Genomic DNA, 18,632 nt, shown 5'->3' with positions numbered 1-18,632 from the left:
TTTAAAAACAATTTAAATATTATTTTTAAAGGATCTTTAAAATATTTGCTTTTCCTGATAAGACATCGTGATTCAGAAGAGATATAATAAGAATTTGATAATATATAATAGGGATATGATAGCAGGTGTTAAAAGAAGAAGGAGTTATAATGGGTGAGTGAGAAATATATTCCTGAAAATGTGATATATGAATGTATATAAGAATTGAAATAAATGGAAAAAAAAAAGACTACAAATTTCAAAGCTATTTGATTACAAAAGTAATGATAGAAATAGATAGTTGGGAATGTTGGTGTATCTTAATTAAAGACATTGAATAGCTGGAAACATAAATAGTAAAAAAATACTAATGAGAAAAAGTGTAAAGTAAATACATTTTATGTATCATAATTATTGGTATAGATAAAAATAAAGAATTATTTTAATGTGATAATCAACACAAGGTCATAAAAGGTCATGCAAGTTCTCTCCAAGTAGATTTTTTGCACTGAGAGTTAAATTATCAGAAAGAGTGAGCCATGTGAAATGAATAAAGAATTTTCCCTCAGGAGGTTTGCAAGAGCAACATGTCAAGTTTTGGAAAGTTCTTTAATTTTCAAAGAATAAAAAGAACAGTAGTGAGTCTGGAGGACAGAAAGTAGAAAGAAAAATTGTATGTGGGAAGTGCAGACAGGCTTTGCAGACCATGTGAGGAGTCTGGATTTTCATTTCTGTGGTAATTAGTGCCATTCTGAAATTCAGTTTTTCATCTGGCCGATAATATGATCTTATTTTGTTTTAAGAAGAACCAAGTTAATACAGGTGAATTTTGTTGCCTGTTATTTGAATATGATATCTAAAAAATTGTTGCCAAGACCAATGTCATGAAAATTTTTCAGTATGTTTCCTTCTATGAGTTTTACACCTACAAGTTTTATGGTTACATCTTCAAGCAAATCAAATGTTTGATTTGATTTTTGTGTGTGGTGTAAGATAGAGGTCCAAATTTTTTTTTTTTTTTTTTTGCATGGGGTTGTCCAGTTTTCCTAAGACAATTATTGAAGAGACTATCTTTTTCCAATTATGTATTCCCAACCTTCTGGAAGATCAATTAACTGTACATGCATGGATTTGTTTCTGGATTCTCTGTTCTGTTCCATTGGTCTATATGTCTGTCTTTATGCCAGTACCATACTGTTTTGATAACTATTGTTTTTTAATATATTTTGAAGTTAGGAAATGAGATGTCTTCAACTTTGTTTTTTTGCCCAAAGTTGTGCTAGCTAATCAAGGCCTTTTGTATTTCTATTTGAATTTTTAAAAGACTTAATTTTTCTAGAGCAGTTTTATGTTTGCAGCAAAATTAAGAGGATAGTGCAGAAAATCATCATATACCCTTTCCCCAACATATATGTAGCTTCCCCTATTTTCAACATCCCTCATCAGGGTGGTGCTTTTTGTTTTTGGCTTGGCATATATGAAAGGACAGATTGGTACCTTTGTTACAATTGAGGAACCTGCATTGACACATCATAATCACCCAAAGTCAATAGTATACATTAGTGTTCACGATTAGTGTTGTATATTCTATGAGTTTGAACAAAGTATAATTGCATATATATATATCATTATATTATGATGCAGAGTATTTCCACCACCCTACAAGTCCTCTGTGATCTGCCCATTCATCCCTCCCTCACCCCAGTCACTGGTAACTCCTCATCTTTTTACTATCTCCAAAGTTTTGCCTTCCTTCGAATGTCATATAGCTGCAATCACATAGCATGTAGCCTTTCAGATTCTCTTATTTCACTTAGTAATACGCATTTAATCACCTCCTCTACATAGTTTTTTTTTTTTTTTTTTTTTTTTTTTTTTAAGATGGAGTCCCACTCTGTTGCCCAGGCTGGTATGCAGTGGCATGATCTCGGCTCACTGCAACCTCCACCTCCCTGGTTGAAGCAATTGTCCTGCCTCAGCCTCCTGAGTAGCTGAGATTACAGGTGCACACCACCACACCTGGCTAATTGTTTTGTATTTTTAGTAGAGACGAGTTTTCACCATGTTGGCCAGATTAGTCTGGAACTACTGACCTCAGGCAATCTGCCTGCCTTGGCCTTCCAAAGTGCTGGGATTACAGGCGTAAGCCACCCTCCCAACCCTGTATTTTTCAAAATTAAAAAAAAAAAAATTTTAGAGGCAGTCTCACTCTGTTGCCCGAACTGAAATAAAGTATCATGATCATAGCTCACTGCAGAGTGGACTTCCTGGGAACAAGCACTTCTCCCTCCTCAACCTCCTGAGTAGCTAGGACTACGGGTACACACACCTATGTCTGGATTATTATTTACTTTGTGTTTTTGTAGAGCCAAGGTCTCACTATGTTGCCAGGCTGGTCTTGAACTCCTAGCCTGAGACAATCCTCCTGCCTCAGCCTCACGAGGTGCTGGGATTACAGTTGTAAACCACTGTGCCCAACTCTCCATCCCTTTTAATGGCTTCTTAGCTAATTTCCTTTTAGCACTGAGTAATATTTCATCGTCTGGATGTGTCACAATTCATGTAACCATTCTTCTACTAAGAGACACCTTGGTTGCTTCCAAGTTCTTGCAATTATGAATTAAGCTACTGTAAACGTGTGTTCAGGTTTTTGTGAGGAAACAAGTTTTCATCTCCTTTGCGTAAATACCAAGAAGTTCAATTGCTGGATCACATGATATGAGACTATTTCATTCTGTAAGAAACTACTAAAATGTCTTCCAAAGTAACTGAACCATGTATATTTCCATGAACGATGAATGAGAGTTCCTGTTTTTCCATGTCCTTGGTAGCATTTGGTGTTATTCCATATGAATTTCAGAATTGTTTTATCTATTTCTATAAACAATATCATTAGATATATTTACTAATTAAAAATATGAATATTTAAATAGTATGGTTAATTATTGGATATACATATACATTATAAAATAATCATAATCAAGAAAATTAGCATATATATCACCTCAGTTACCATTTTTGTCTTTCAGTTTTTATGGTAAGAATACCTGAGATCCGGCCGGGCGCAGTGGCTCAAGCCTGTAATCCCAGCACTTTGGGAGGCCGAGACCGGCGGATCACGAGGTCAGGAGATCGAGACCATCCTGGCTAACATGGTGAAACCCCGTCTCTACTAAAAAATACAAAAAAAAATAGCTGGGCGAGGTGGCGGGCGCCTGTAGTCCCAGCTACTCGGGAGGCTGAGGCCGGAGAATGGCGTGAACCCGGGAGGCGGAGCTTGCAGTGAGCTGAGATCCCGCCACTGCACTCCAGCCTGGGCGACAGAGCGAGACTCCGTCTCAAAAAAAAAAAAAAAAAGAATACCTGAGATCCATCCTGTTAGCAAATTTCAAGTATATAATATTGTTAAATACAGTCACATGTTTTACTTACTCATCTTACATAACTGAAACTTTGTACCCTTTGACAAACATCTCATTTCAGCCCCCACAAAATAAAACATTAAAAAATTAATGGAAATTATGCCTGCCACTTATTAAGAAATCAATTTTTGGTGATCAGTGTTACTATTATTCAGATCAGGCTGGAGTGCAGTGGCGCGATCTCGACTCACGGCAAGCTCTGCCTCTCGGGTTCACGCCATTCTCCTGCCTCAGCCTCTCTGAGTAGCTGGGACTACAGGGGCCCGCCACCTCACCCAGCTACTTTTTTGTATTTTTAGTAGGACGAGGTTTCACCGTGTTAGCCAGGATGGTCTCCATCTCCTGACCTCGTGATCTGCCCACCTCGGCCTCCCAAAGTGCTGGGATTACAGGCGTGAGCCACCGCACTCGGCTCGGCAGCCTCTTGTAAAAATAAACATCCACCATATGATTCAACCTTTCTACTCCTAAGGATGTATTTAAAAACACACACACGCATTTGATACAAAGACTTGTACACATATTTCTATCCAACTTTATTTGTTATAACCCAAAACTCAAAATAAACCTAGTGTTCACCAGGTGAATGGATGAACAAACTGTGGTATATCCAATACAGTGGAATGCTTCTCAGCATCAGCTTAAAATGATAAAGCTTGTGAAAGAAGTTAGACAAAAAAGAGTGCATTCTCTTTGATTTCTTTTATATAAAATTATACAAATGCAAACCAATCCATTGGGACAACAATTAGATCAATAGTTGCTGTATTAGGGTTCTCTCCAGGGACAGAACTAATGGAATATATATATTTATTTATTTAAAGGAGTTTATTAAGTATTAACTTGTATGATCACAGGGTCCCACAATAGGCTGTCTGCAGGCTGAAGAGCAAGGAGAGAGTCTGAGTTACAAAACTGAAGAACTTGGAATCTGATGTTGGAGGGCAGGAAGCAACCAGCATGCGAGAAAGATGTAGAATGGGAGGCTAGGCCGTCTGTCCTTTCACGTTTTTCTGCCTGCTTTACATTCGCAGGCAGCTGATTGGATGGTGCCCACCTAGATTAAGGGTGGGTCTGCCTTTCCCATCTCACTGACTCAAATGTTAATCTCCTTTGGCAACACCCTCACAGATGCACCCAGGATCAATACTTTGTATCCTTCAATCCAATGACGTTGACACTTAGTATTAAACCATCACAGTTGCCTAAGAATGAGGATAGAGGGAGGCATAGAGAAGCTGTGAGATGCAAAAGGAAACTTTTGCAGCTGAAGGATCTGTCCACTATGTTGATGGTTGTGATGTTTTCACAGGGCTACCTACATGAAAACTTATCAAATAATATATTTTAAATAGGTGGAGTTTATTTTATGTGAATTATATCTCAATTAAAAATATATACAATGAAACTATATTTTTCTTTCAAATGATCAGCTCCCTTTGAATGAGTGAAGCTGAAATGTTTAGATTGGAAGCTAATAGTAACTTTGATGTTCAACGTACTTCCTGTGTTATTATTTTTATTTTTCTCAGGTCAGAAACTGTGGACTTATGAGAGCCTGTTCATATCACATTTGTTTTTTGTTTGGCATTTTACTCTGTTGGTTCTGTGAGGAAATAGATCAGCATGATACATTCAAAGTATTTAGGCTATTGCTTCATTTTGGATGAGAGTCTACGCAGCAAATTACAGCTCAGGATACTATTAGCTTGTCCAAGTTGGAGACTAAGTAGTCTGCATTTTCTTCCTTCAAATTCCTTTATCCCTGAAGTCTCCCTGAGGTAATTTTCCTTGCATTCTCAATTAATTTTAAGCTCAGGTCTTTGGCTGACAGCTGGACTCTTCCAGCAGGGCATCCAGCTTCCAACAGAGCATTATTGGGTGTAACTGCTCTGTCGTTTTGATTGAGGCTGTGACTTCTCAGTAGTAACCTCCCTTCCAAAGGGAGCTTTTACCTCACTCTATGCAGAGTACGGGGACACGGGAAAGAGTGGAGAGGCCTAGCAGGAAAAAGCCACAACAGAGTTGGCATGTTCAGAGATGAGGGCATGTGACTTTTGGTCATAGTCAACATAGTGCTTAGCAAAGCTGTTTTTAATTTTATACACAAACTGGGTATATTTAAAAATATGTGGGAGGCAATACTCTATAATTTTTTAAAATTTAATTGTCAAAAGTACTTTTGATGTCAATAATTTTTTTTTTTTTTTTTTTTTTTTTTGAGACGGAGTGTCACTCTGTTGCCCAGGCTGGATGCTAGAGTGCAGTGGCACAATCTCAGCTCACCGTAACTTCAGCCCCCTGGGCTCAAGGATCCTTCCACCTCCACCTCCTGAGTAGGTGGGACTCAGGCACACATCACCTTTTTTGGTTTTGAATATATATTTTGTAGAGATAGTGGGTTCTACTATGTTTCCCAGGCTGGCCACGACCTCCTAAGCTCAAGTAGTCTGTTTGCCTTGGCCTCCCAAAGTTCTGGGATTATTGGCTTGTACCCACTGTGCCAAGTCTGATGACAAATTTAACAATAAATACGTTTCTACTCTTTGGCTTACTAATATTATTGATACACATTATTCTAATAAAAAATTATTTAAAAGCTGTAAGTACACGGGTTTAATACATCATCACCTATATTTGTTCATACTTATTATTATATAAAAGTCATTGTTGCCTACATTGTGCTGCGGACAATATTCAGTATATTGAAGTGTCCAACAAAATATTTTGAAAGAAAAAATAAATGAGTGAAGTCTCATGCCCTTATTGATTCTATGATGTGTACTTATAATCAGATAAATTGCTTTCATTGCCCTTCTTTGGGTATTATTTTACAATGATCTACATATACTTAAAATTAATTATATTTTTATTGTTTCTACAGTACTTTATTTATCAAGTGATTTCTTGAATGTGAATCTACTAAAAAAAGAGGTTCAAGTGATATTTTACTAAGAAATGTGTTTATTTCTTCTGTATGTACCATGATGGCAGGCAATTAAATTACAAAGAAATTTTAATTATGTTTAGTAAGAAGTAATTGAGATATGTAGGTTATTTTATGCTATAATGTTTTTATCCTCTGCTGAGTCTACCATGAAATGTCAAGTAGGTAAACATTGTAACCCAAGCATTCTGAATTTCAATTTTTTAAATTATTTAGACTACACTTTGCTTGAGTGTTCCTTTCTCTGTGCTTATTGTTCAGATAGAGATGATTATAATTTCATTTGTATTTAACAGTAAGTTTTCCACTCTCTAGTCTGAACATGTTGACCTCAATTATTCTTACAAGTCAGATTAGCCTTATTAGCTTCAATCATTAATAAAACATAGGAAAAGACTATATTCTAAGCAGTTGCTTTTCACATGGCAACTATCAGCAGGACTAGTGTGTTTGAAGGGAGAGATGTGTTTTCTTCTCATGAGATTTAAGGTATGGAATACAGCATTAAGCCCATCTACCTAACCAACCTGGATAAAGGACTGGAGAATGGCCTTCATCCTTATCCTGCAGTACAATGACTCTTTCTAGGACCAATCAAAGCTGAAAAATAAGAACTTAAATCCTGTCCCAAACTCCCGTCTTTGTACCCCAATAGAAATTCTGCTATGAATAACTGATAAAAACATCAAATTGCATTAGCCAGACTACCACTGTACAGAAGAAATACCTCATATCTTTTCCAAACACTCAAAGAATATGTGGGATATTCCTGGTGAAATTTAATGACTCAACTGTGTGCATCAAGTCTAATGTGAACTTTCTGCAACAAGCACTGTACTAGTCATACATAAGATGAAATATATCTAAAGTAATATCAGCACGTCTCTCTGATTCTCTTTTTTATTATGAAAGCCGTCACTTTAAAATAAAGTAAATATGTGGGGGATTTTTATTTTTTTCTACTTATTCATCTTGGATATCGCCTATGTACTGTGGAATTAGATCTTGCTTTCTAATTCAACTAACTGTAGGTGTGCTAAGTGACCAAAAAGAAGATAAAATTTGAAGTCGATTACTTGAGAATCACTTGTTATTAAGTATCCTTTACTAAGTCTGGCATAATTGAGGTGGTTCAACAGGTCTTAGATGTGTCAATGGTGGAATGAATAAGAGAGTTGGTCCATTCCCTTTTTTCTCTTGTTGAGATATATACATTTCTAAGCAGGCCTTTCAGAGAGAAGGCGTTTTTAATATTTCATTGGATATTTTTCTGTAACTATGTTTATAACTTCGTATGATGCAAAAATTGAGGCAATATTGATGACTGCCTATAGAAGCAACATTTTCCCAAATTCTTTATTCTTTTGATGAGCCCAAATGTTTGCCATCTGTGATTATCTGTGACCTTACAACAAAATACTTGAAGTAGTAGTTCTACCTGTTTGAAAGCTGACTCTGGCTGGCTGTAGGGTCTGATTAAATTTAGACTGGCTTGAGTCTCAGATGGACTGAATGCCTCTGGATCCAACTCATAGTTCTTCTACAATGTTTCTTGATGTGAGAAATGGATGTAGTGGGCAGTTGTGCCTGTCCAGAGTGCATTTATTCAGCATTACCATGACCAATTCCTTTTAACTTCTAAAACTACTTCATCATCATGGAAGTCATAAATTTGCAATTGCTCTTCTGAGAAGACAGCTACAAAATATATAACCTATTTTCTTTTACTAGTTTAACATAGTATCTTTTTTATACTACCCCTGAACTCATGGCTTGCCAATTCATGATACTTTTACTTTAGTGCTGTATTCCTTATACATCCTCTGTTCACTTCATTTTTCTGTATTTTTGATATGTCATTTTTTGTCTTTATATACCAACTCAATGCTGATTATACACAATCTCTTATATTTTTTATATAGGGGAAACCTAAAGAGACAAAGGATAGTAATGCTCTTCTAGCTCTGTCCAGGGAAATGAGTGCAGGAATTCAAAGACAATGTCCAAATAGACTTCAGGTAGACTGTGTGATTTAAACATCATTTTCCTTTTATGAGATGCCACTTAAAAATCAAATCGTATGCCATGCACTACTTACAAAATTGTGATTATACAAATTCGATTATAATTTCGCCTTCCAAATACTATGCCCACAAGGAGAGAATGATCTACCTGAAGAATATGGCTGCATGCTTTAAAAATATTCCTCCTCACAGTAAAGTAATAAACTGAGCCTCACATTAAAATTAACTTCATGCAGCAATTCTTCTAAGTCAAGCATTTTGATACAGTTGATATTTTATTTTTCATTATTAATTAATAAGTTGGTATTGTAGATTTTCTCCCATGGTTTGTTCTACAGACAGGCCTAGTATAGAGAATGAGTCAGGAATAAGACAGAGGTTGGATGTTGGGATAGCGGAAAAGTTGAGAAAAAATTGCCAGCCAGAGCCAGCTCAGAGAAATTTTTCAACAAAGGATGGGAATACTCTTTTATTTACTCTGGACTTCTAAAGCTGAATGGTGGCAGTCACTCTGGGATGACTTATTAAAGCTATCAGCTGTAGCATCAAGGACAGTATAATAAAGGACCTCCCAATTCAGATTCTTCAGCCATTGAGAAAGAAGCAGTGGGGTGGGGCTGAGGGTTCAGGAGATAGGAAGGGACCATTTGCTAAAGAGAATGGATTTCTCTTAAGACCAAGCTAAAGTGAGAGCAGCCTGGGTATACATAGGGGATTATGCATTATGGATTCAGCTCAACAGGGCCTCAGAACACCCAAGACATGCACAATAAAATGGCTTTTTAATTGCCACTTCAATTGAATTTGTCACTACCTTGGTCTCATCTGTTCCCCTAATTGATTCCACTGACATAAGGTACTTCTATGTATACCCCTGTGAGTAAGGTTAGTATGAATTATACAAGATGAGGTCACTATTATTGTGCTTATATCATCAAATTTGGTCCTCAAAGGTAATTGCCACTCTTTAAGTTCATTCAGATAGGTAAATTAAAGTTGGTGTTGGCTCTCTGTTAGTTGATCTTTTCCCCATCACAGCTTTCTATATTATTGTATCTTATGAATGTCTTTTCCATTTGAATTTCAATAAAATGAACTTCTTATCCATTAGTTGCCTGTGCAAGGATGATTTCAGTGTCTCTGACTCTGTCTTTCTCTCTTTGTACTTGCATTTGCACAGTATCCCTTCCATTTGTCAATCTCCAAAAACCTCTCCATAACTATTGCCTCTTTGCTAATACATTTCTATATAACTAGTTGCATATTCTTACCTCTGATTTCTTAAAACCCTGCTCATAGTATGGTCAATATTTTCTTTACTACTACAGCTCAGATTGTGTCACTTACATGTATAAAAGCTTAACTGTCTTTTGTCACTTAAAGAATGAAGTCCATTTTACTTGTTATAATATAAATGAACTTCACAATTTAGTACTGCTTTACATTTCTAAGATTATCTTCTATTTGGTTTAAAGAACTCAAAGTATGCCTTAGTCCTTGGGAATGGTACTGTTTCTGAAATACAGTGCCATTCATTTGTATTGTTTGCTCCTTTTCAACTCTGAAAACAAGAAGAACAAAACCCAACACTCAACAAATAGGACCTATATTTCTGTCCCTCTTTTTTCTCCATCATCATGATTTTGATGATGGACATTTCTAATGTGAACAGTGAAAGACTATTAGTTGTAAATGCAGCTAAATGGTAAGTTACAACTCTGCTAGCACAACACTTAAACGTCTACAACTATGGAATTTAAACATTTTATGATTTTATTTTCAAAGGAGGGGAGAAATTATAGTCTCACACATTCCTGATAAATTGAAAAAAATTTTCTAAATATCTGGGTAAACAATATAACAGCCTCAAAAGTGTGTGTATACTATTTTTTTAAAGTGTGCATATACTATTTTTTAAAGTGTGTGTATACTGTTACCATCAATCCCATTACTTGATATTTACCCAGAATAAATACATGAAAAATAAACAGAGTCATGTAAATACATATCCATAAAAGAATGAGCTTTAATAAGCCAAAATTATAAACGAACTGAATAACTAAAAATATCATGATAAATTTATGTTTCTTTATTACATTGAAGGCAAGGTAAACCTGATAGTAATATGAGTTTTTATAGTAAGTGTAATTGAGAAAACTACAAATAATAACAGTTAAAATAAAATACAATGCTTTCATGTAGTTATTTATAAACTTTTAATAAAAAGCAGACATTATTTACTGTAAAATGTATTTCAACAATTAAAAAAGATTGTCTCTCATATATATATATAAATAGTTGCATTGTGTGACATATGAAATTTAAACTTTTGTGCATTTGTCAGTAATAGTTGCTAAGGGTATCTTCCTTTCTTAGGTCCTAAAAAGCATTTGGATGTTGTTTAAAAGCAAACAATCAAACGAACATGGAACTGCATTCTAATCTACAATGAAGAATACTTTCTCTATTTTAAATTTCCACTTTGTTGTCTGTTTCTACCCCTTCCTACATGGAAAATAAATTTTCATTTCAATACGAAATCAAACCATAAGCTTTTAAAATCGATTAAATATCAAATTAAACACAGGTAGTACAGTCATGGCAAATGCAATTGAAGTAATGACAATATGAAGAGCTCTCACCAAGTATATATGGGTATAGGCAGTGACAGATATGATACAAAACCCCCAACCTGTGGTAAGTACAAGATACCATTAATTTTAAGGCATCTCTATTTCAGAATTTCTAAAATGTCCCCAAATTATGCATCTTAGAATCGGTCAAATCTGTCATTAAACATAATGCAACCAATAAAATGAAAGAAAAATCTAGTAACTGATGTTAAAAAAAGAAAAGCCCCAAATATTGATGAATAAAAAGCAAAATTGCAAAGAAATACAACAATGTTCATGTAAGACACAGATGCGCTGAAAAGGCATATAATAACTAAACATATCGATATAACTAGCCGGATAAATAAATGCATGAGGGAGAATAGACAAACCTCTAGCGCTGAAGAATTCCATAGGGTTTACAGAGCTATTGTACCATCAGTGAGGTGAAACACAGCTTCCCACTTCCTTAAGTGTGGGTCATGCATAGTGACTTTTTTCCAAAGAGTACAACATGTAACGGGGAGGAAGAAGAATAACTTTACAGCAGAGAAAACTGACAAATGCTGCGTGAGCCATATGATCAATGTGGATACCAACAAAGGTAAGTTAGATTGATTGTATGTACACTTGATATGACATGATGAAAACGGAACTTTACTGCAGTAGATTTCCCCAAAATACCCAGGACATTCTACGAATCCCAGTTGAAAGGCATAATGCAAAATAACTGACCAGTATTTCTCAAAACTGTCAAGGTAAGCACAAACAAGGGAAGTCTGAAAAACTGTCACAGGCCAGAGGAACCTAAAGAGACACAGCAACCAAATATAGTATGGCATCCTGTTGGAATTTCAACAAAGAAAGACGATGGGTAAAAAATAGGAAATATGAATAAAATATGGCATTTAGCTAAAAATAACGTTTCATTATTAATATTTCCATGGGGCTTCTCCACGACACTCAACCCTCCAGGATGTTCAGAAGGGTGGCACGGTCACTCTCACCAGCATACGGGGACGAGTAAGTCAGGCTGAAGGCAGAGGGAGGGTCTGGCCCTCAGATGAGGCCTTGACTGCAGATGGGCTCTTAGCCCCACTCCCATCTAGCTCTGAGAATCCCAGCGAGTTTCTCTGATTTGCCCAGAGAGATCCAGGCTTAGCTTGGAGCAGGGACTCAGGCTTATCCTGAGATGGGTATCTGGGCTCAGGTTGCAGAAGGAATCTAGGGTCAGCTTGGGTGGGCCGAGGTAGGGATCCAGGCTCAGGCTGGGACAGGGATCTAGGGTCAGCCTGTGCGGGCACCAGCATTAGTCTGAGATGAATGAATGAACCGAACTAATTTAAGGCACTAATAGAGAAACTGGGTGCATGGTACATGGGAATGCTCTGTACCATTTTTGTAACTTCGCTACAAATCTAAAGGCGTTATGAAATAAAAGTTTATTAAAAATACATGGGATATTACACTATACAGTAGAAAGAAAATGGATACAAGAACAATGAAATAAGACTATAATTAAATTAACCATGCAATAATAAAATTCATGTGACTTTTGAAACTGAACAACGTAGAACAGAAATATCAGAAAAGTACATGATGAAAGGATAAATGTACTATGTTTGACCCAGATAAAAGGAAATAGAATAAATAAATTACAATGATAAGAATGATGGTCAATTACAGAAAATGTTCTTGGAAGGATTGCACCAATAACATACATTCTTCTGTGTTATGCAGTTTTTTCACAGAGTATCACCAATAATGTATGGATTGACTTATACCCATGTAAGATAAAATTTTCAGAATGCTAACCGAAATATGCACTATTAAAAATTAGAAGATATAAATGTCTTAAAGTAATTTATATCTTCTCAAGTAAATACTTTGCTTATTAAAAAGCACAACTATGAGTTTCGTATAACAAAAAACAACTGAGATAAAGATCTACCAAAAGAAAAATAACAATGTGTATGTGATATTATTGCAATCATACAAATTATATTATTATAATTCAAAGGCTGAAACAAAAATATTTTGCCAATGCTTTATGCGTAGTGACATTTTTTGTGATAAAAAACACATTAAATATTAAGGCAGTGTGCTATTAGGCTTCAGTAGAGAAACGGAACCAATAGAAGATTATATTTAATTTATATATATACTAATATAACTGTACATACTAAATATATATGTGTCTGTATATGTGTGTGTGTGTGTGTGTGTGTGTAATATGTTTAATTATGGAGAATTCACTCACATGTCTATGGAGGCTGAGAAATCTAATGATCTGCCATCTGCAAATGGAGATCCAAATAAACCAATAATGTAGATCAACAGGCCTGAGAACTAGGATAATCAATAGTGAGAGTTTCAGATTGAGGGCAGGAGAAGATTTATGTCCCAGATACTGCAGTCAGGCAGAAGGCGTAAATTATCCCTTCTTTTGTCCTTCTATTTAGTCCATAATGAATTGAATGATGTCCACCCATTTTGATGGGTGGTCAGTCTTCTTTACAGAACCTACTGATTCAAATGCTAATTTCATTCATATACATCCTCACAGGCACAACCAGAAATAATGTTTAGCAAAATATGTGGGTAATCCATAGCAGCATGCACAGGATGCCACGTACTGAGTCTTAAAATAAAACGAAGTCCAAATCTGATTTACTAATACAGTCCAGAAAGACTCAACAACAAATTTTTCTTCTTTTATGGCACAGTGCACACAAAGTTTAATAAGACCAAATGCAATTTTTATTTTCTCTTGAGAAAATTTGTGATTTGTGATGCTACATTTACTATGTATCTAAAATATAATTATCTGATCATGAAACTAGTATTGTTCTGACCATAATTAAACCATAAAGATAATCATTGTTTCTAAAAGACATAAATATCCAAACATGGAAATCAGAAATCAGAATGATTAACCCGACCTTTGTTTTTTTTAATCATCTCAGCTTTAAATGCCAGCTTAGTTTTATGGGAATAGTCTACATTAATATGTTGAGACTATGAATCTATTATGTCTCCCAATGTTTTAGACAAAATGTTGAACTTAGTGACACTTACTACTGAAAGTAATAGAATTCAGTAATTTAATTTAAATAAGTTAATTCAAACATTTGCTTCCATTAAAACTTGAAAAATAGTATTTCAGTAAATTATATTTTTATTTATATAAGAAGATTGCCATTCAAGCATGTTGTATTACAGAATTTAAGTGTTAAAAAAATCCTAATTTTTTGAATAAAATAGCATACAGTTCATTTGCTTCTATTGGTTGAGGTTTTTTTAAATGATTATTTAAGACCAAATTTTATATTATATAGAATGACTTAGGAAAAGATCTGCTAATAATACAACTGTCAATGTGAAAATTATAAAATTTTAATTACAAACTTTTTTATATTTCAAAGTTACAAAAAAGATTTTGTCACTTTTAAGCTTTAAAATGCTTTTTTAAACATTGAAATGTATATGCATAAAACAAGTATTCTTTCTTGGAAAATTAATTTAGTTTTATGCATGTTTAAAATGAGGGTAATTTTTTTTCTAGAATACTATGACTATAATAAAAATTTGTCATAAGGGAAAATCATTAATAAATAGTTTTAAACGTCTGACTAGAAATAGAGTTGCCAATTTGTCAAACATAGAATTGTATGATACTTTATTCTCAGAGTTAAAATCTGGGATGGTAAATTGAGGTTTTGTTTCAAGCACCTCTTAGGCAAATAATTATAGTATATAAAATATGAAAACATACCAGTCAAAAATCAAATACAAGACAAACATCTTTATAACAATGACAGAAGATAAAATGGCAAATGTGTTGAATCAATGGGCTCCTTTAGCTTTAATGAATACAGAAGTGGGTGGCAGCATCCAGAAATTTTGCTTCTATGGAAAACAAAGAGCTAAGCGTCCCCCAACCAAGATGGCGCACCTGAATCACGCTTACATATTAGAACTACAGACTCCATATGAACCCCATATGCTAAAGAACGGAGCCTGAAAAATAATAATGCCCAATGCTACCTAGAGCAATTGCAAGTGCCAAGCTAACGAATGGTAGGTAAAAGGATATCCCATTTTGGGTCGATGACTAGATTTGCCATGTTATCCAGATTACTACAAGGCCATAAATGCAAATATAGAGTACTAGATTTTACATCGAAGAAAAACAACTACCAAAAAAGCAAACAAAAACAAAACAAAACCCACTTGAAAATGCAGATATCCAAGACCCTGAAGAAATTTAATGTCAGGGAAAAAAAATCTTTTAAATCATATTTGAAATTTTAACTTTTACCTGTTGAAGTTGCATTACCATCTCAGCAAATACTTTTTAAAACTCTATTCATAATTCAAGTATAGAAATAATGTATCATATTACATTTAAAGTTAGCATAAAGTTTTGAATAGAATAATATTCCATTAATATAAAAAGGGTTAGAAATCATAACAAATTATATTTCACTTAAAATATTTTTCAAAAAAGTCTTTGCAAATCTAGCTTGGATAGAGTTAAGTGGTCAATGCAAGATAGTGAGAGAACGTGTGCAAAACAGACAGGACACATGTAGAAAGGTTGCACTATACAATGTTAAAAAACTCTTAGGAGACATGGAGGATACACTCAAAATCTCCAATAATAATTTAAGAGTTGAAAACAAGAGAGTAAAATATAGAGAAGTGGCCGGGCGCAGTGGCTCAAGCCTGTAATCCCAGCACTTTGGGAGGCCGAGACGGGCGGATCACGAGGTCAGGAGATCGAGACCATCCTGGCTAATACGGTGAAACCCCGTCTCTACTAAAAAATACAAAAAACTAGCCGGGCGAGGTGGCGGGCGCCTGTAGTCCCAGCTACTCGGGAGGTTGAGGCAGGAGAACGGCGTAAACCCGGGAGGCGGAGCTTGCAGTGAGCTGAGATCCGGCCACTGCACTCCAACCTGGGTGACAGAGCAAGATTCCGTCAAAAAAAAAAAAAAAATAGAGAAGTAACTGTATTTGAGTATTTTTTAATGTTTTCAAAATTGAAGGGGGGAAGAGAGCTATAATAAAATTTGCGTTCTTATAAATAGAATAAATAACCCCATATCTAGATATTTTATAGTGAAAAATGTACATTAATGATAAAACAGGTCAGAAAAGCTGCTAGTGAAAAGACAGTTTAACAATAAAGAAGTGCCTGACTGACAATGAACATTTTATTTGCAACAATAGATGCCAAAGTGAATGGGGTACTATATTCACACTGTTAAAAGAAAATAACTCTAACATATAGTTTTATATCCAAGCATAATATTTTCAAGAGTAAGCAAAATAAAAATGTCTTTCAGCTATAGACACATAGAATAACAGGAAATTTGACCACCCACAGAACTTGACTTAAAAAAACTATTAAAGAAAAGTGAAATACTGAGATAAAGATGTCAGAAACTCTGTTGAGAACAGAAATTGATATAATGTAACAATAAACGTATTTAACACTTTAAGAAAAACTTTCATTTTGCAAAAAGGAAATTTAAATATTTAAATAATAATATTGGAGAAGAGTATTCAAATGATGATCAATTCCTAGTAAGGATGTTGTGAAAAGGAAAGAATATAAACTTAATGACTGATTTTCTTGGAAAAAATATTATTGATTACCAAATAGCTTAGAAATTTGAAGGCAATCACTAAAACTATGTAAGTATAACTCAAAATCTCCAAACCAGCAGGGAACAAACAACAGAAAAATAGAATCTGATAAAAAATGTATGCATACTACACTTGAAGGGTTGTATAATGAAGAAAGCATGATGAAATCCTAAGAATCTTCTAGCTTCAACTTTGGGGTCTATTGGTGAAATGGTATCAAACTAGTGCTCCCTCCATAAACAACTAGAAAACTGACAAAATATTTGAAACAATAGCTTTTGTTAAAGTAAATTAAAACAGAGCAAGCCATGATGAATCCCTGGGCAGACAAAGCCAATTAAACCTCATAAATTGTCCTAATCTTGCTTAATTTGCAAACACACATTAAACTTATATTGAGCTATTTCTTTTTTCTTCTTTTTTCTGAGACAGAGTTTCGCTCTTGTTGCCCAGGCAGGAGTGCAATGGCAGGATCTCTGCTTACTGCAACCTCTGCCTCCCTGGTTCAAGCGATTTTCCTGCCTAAGCCTCCCAAGTAGCTGGGATTACAGGCATGTGCCACCACGGCCGGTACATTTTGTATTTTTAGTAGAGACAGGGTTTCTCCATGTTGGACAGACTGGTCTCAAACTCCCGACCTCAGGTGATCCGCCCACCTTGGCCTCTCAAAGTGCTGGGAATACAGGCATCAGCCACTGCGCCTGGCAAAGCTATTTCTTGTAAATACCTTTTTAAAACAAAAATGATACTTAAGACTAACCGATTAGAAGCTGGCATCTAACTCATATAGGGACCTTCCAAGAGAATAGACCAAATAAGGCAACTGTGTTACTGTAACCAGTTGAATATTTTCTTTGCTTTATTGCCCTGTTTGCACCATGAAAGCCTTCCTCTTGCGGTCCCTGTTCTCTCCCAAGTCCCCAAACAACCTCCAGTTTGAAACTGCCAAATTCATGAATTGTTGTTCAGTTAGACAAACTCTTTACAATTTTATGGTGCTCCAGTTTATCTTTTAACACTTTCAAATATTAAACACACGGCTAAGGTTTTTGAGGGTAAAAGAAATGTTACTCTAGCTTTTTCCCTGGAAGCGTGTATCTGACTACAACATAGGGAGATAATCTAACCAAAAACTGATATTGTTCCTGAGCTGAAAAGTCAGAAATCTGAGTTTGTGATGGCTAAAGCAGTTGACATATGTAGGACATAGTATTCAAAAGGAAGGAAGTATGTACAGAGAGCACTTCACAAACCTTTTCTGTCTTTTGGTTTTTTCTTGAGACGGAGTGTGGCTCTTCACCCAACCTGGAGTACAGTGGCGCCATCCCGGCTCTCTGCAAGCTCCGCCTCCTGGGTTCACACCATTCTGCCTCAGCCTCTGGAGTAGCTGGGACTACAGGTGCCCACCACCACACCTGGCTAAATTTTTGTATTTTTAGTAGAGAGGGAGTTGCTCCATGTTGGTCAGGCTGGTCTCAAACTCCCGACCTCAGATGATCTGCCGGCTTTGGCCTCCCAAAGTGCTGGGATTACAGAAATTTAAACTGTAACACATAGGGTGAAACTGCCTAAGGCCAAAGAACTACAGGGGTATATTTAATATTTCTGAAAAAATAAACTTTTACACACTTAACAGCTGGAAAAAAAAAAAAAAAAAAACCTTATAGTTTCTATGGATCAGATATGTGAGCATGACAGACTGAATTTTCCTTTCAGGATCCCATGAAATTGACGTCAAGGTGCCAACCATGGCTTTGGAATTATTTAGAATCACGGTCTTCTAAGCCAACTCATTGTTGACAGAATTAATTTCTTTATGGCTGTAGGAAAGAGCTCCCCATTTTCCTTCCATGTCTCATTCACAAACCACACTCAGCTCCTAGAGGACACCTAACAATTCCTTGCTACAGGTCCCCTTAGGTAGTTAATAGTATCGATGTGTTTTTGTTGTTATTGTTTTGTTTTGGTTTTTGTTTTTCATTCCAGGCCAGAC

This window comes from Macaca mulatta, chromosome 13 (genome assembly GCF_049350105.2).
Source record: "Macaca mulatta isolate MMU2019108-1 chromosome 13, T2T-MMU8v2.0, whole genome shotgun sequence".
NCBI lineage: Eukaryota > Metazoa > Chordata > Mammalia > Primates > Cercopithecidae > Macaca > Macaca mulatta.
Note: the sequence above shows the minus strand (reverse complement) of the source record.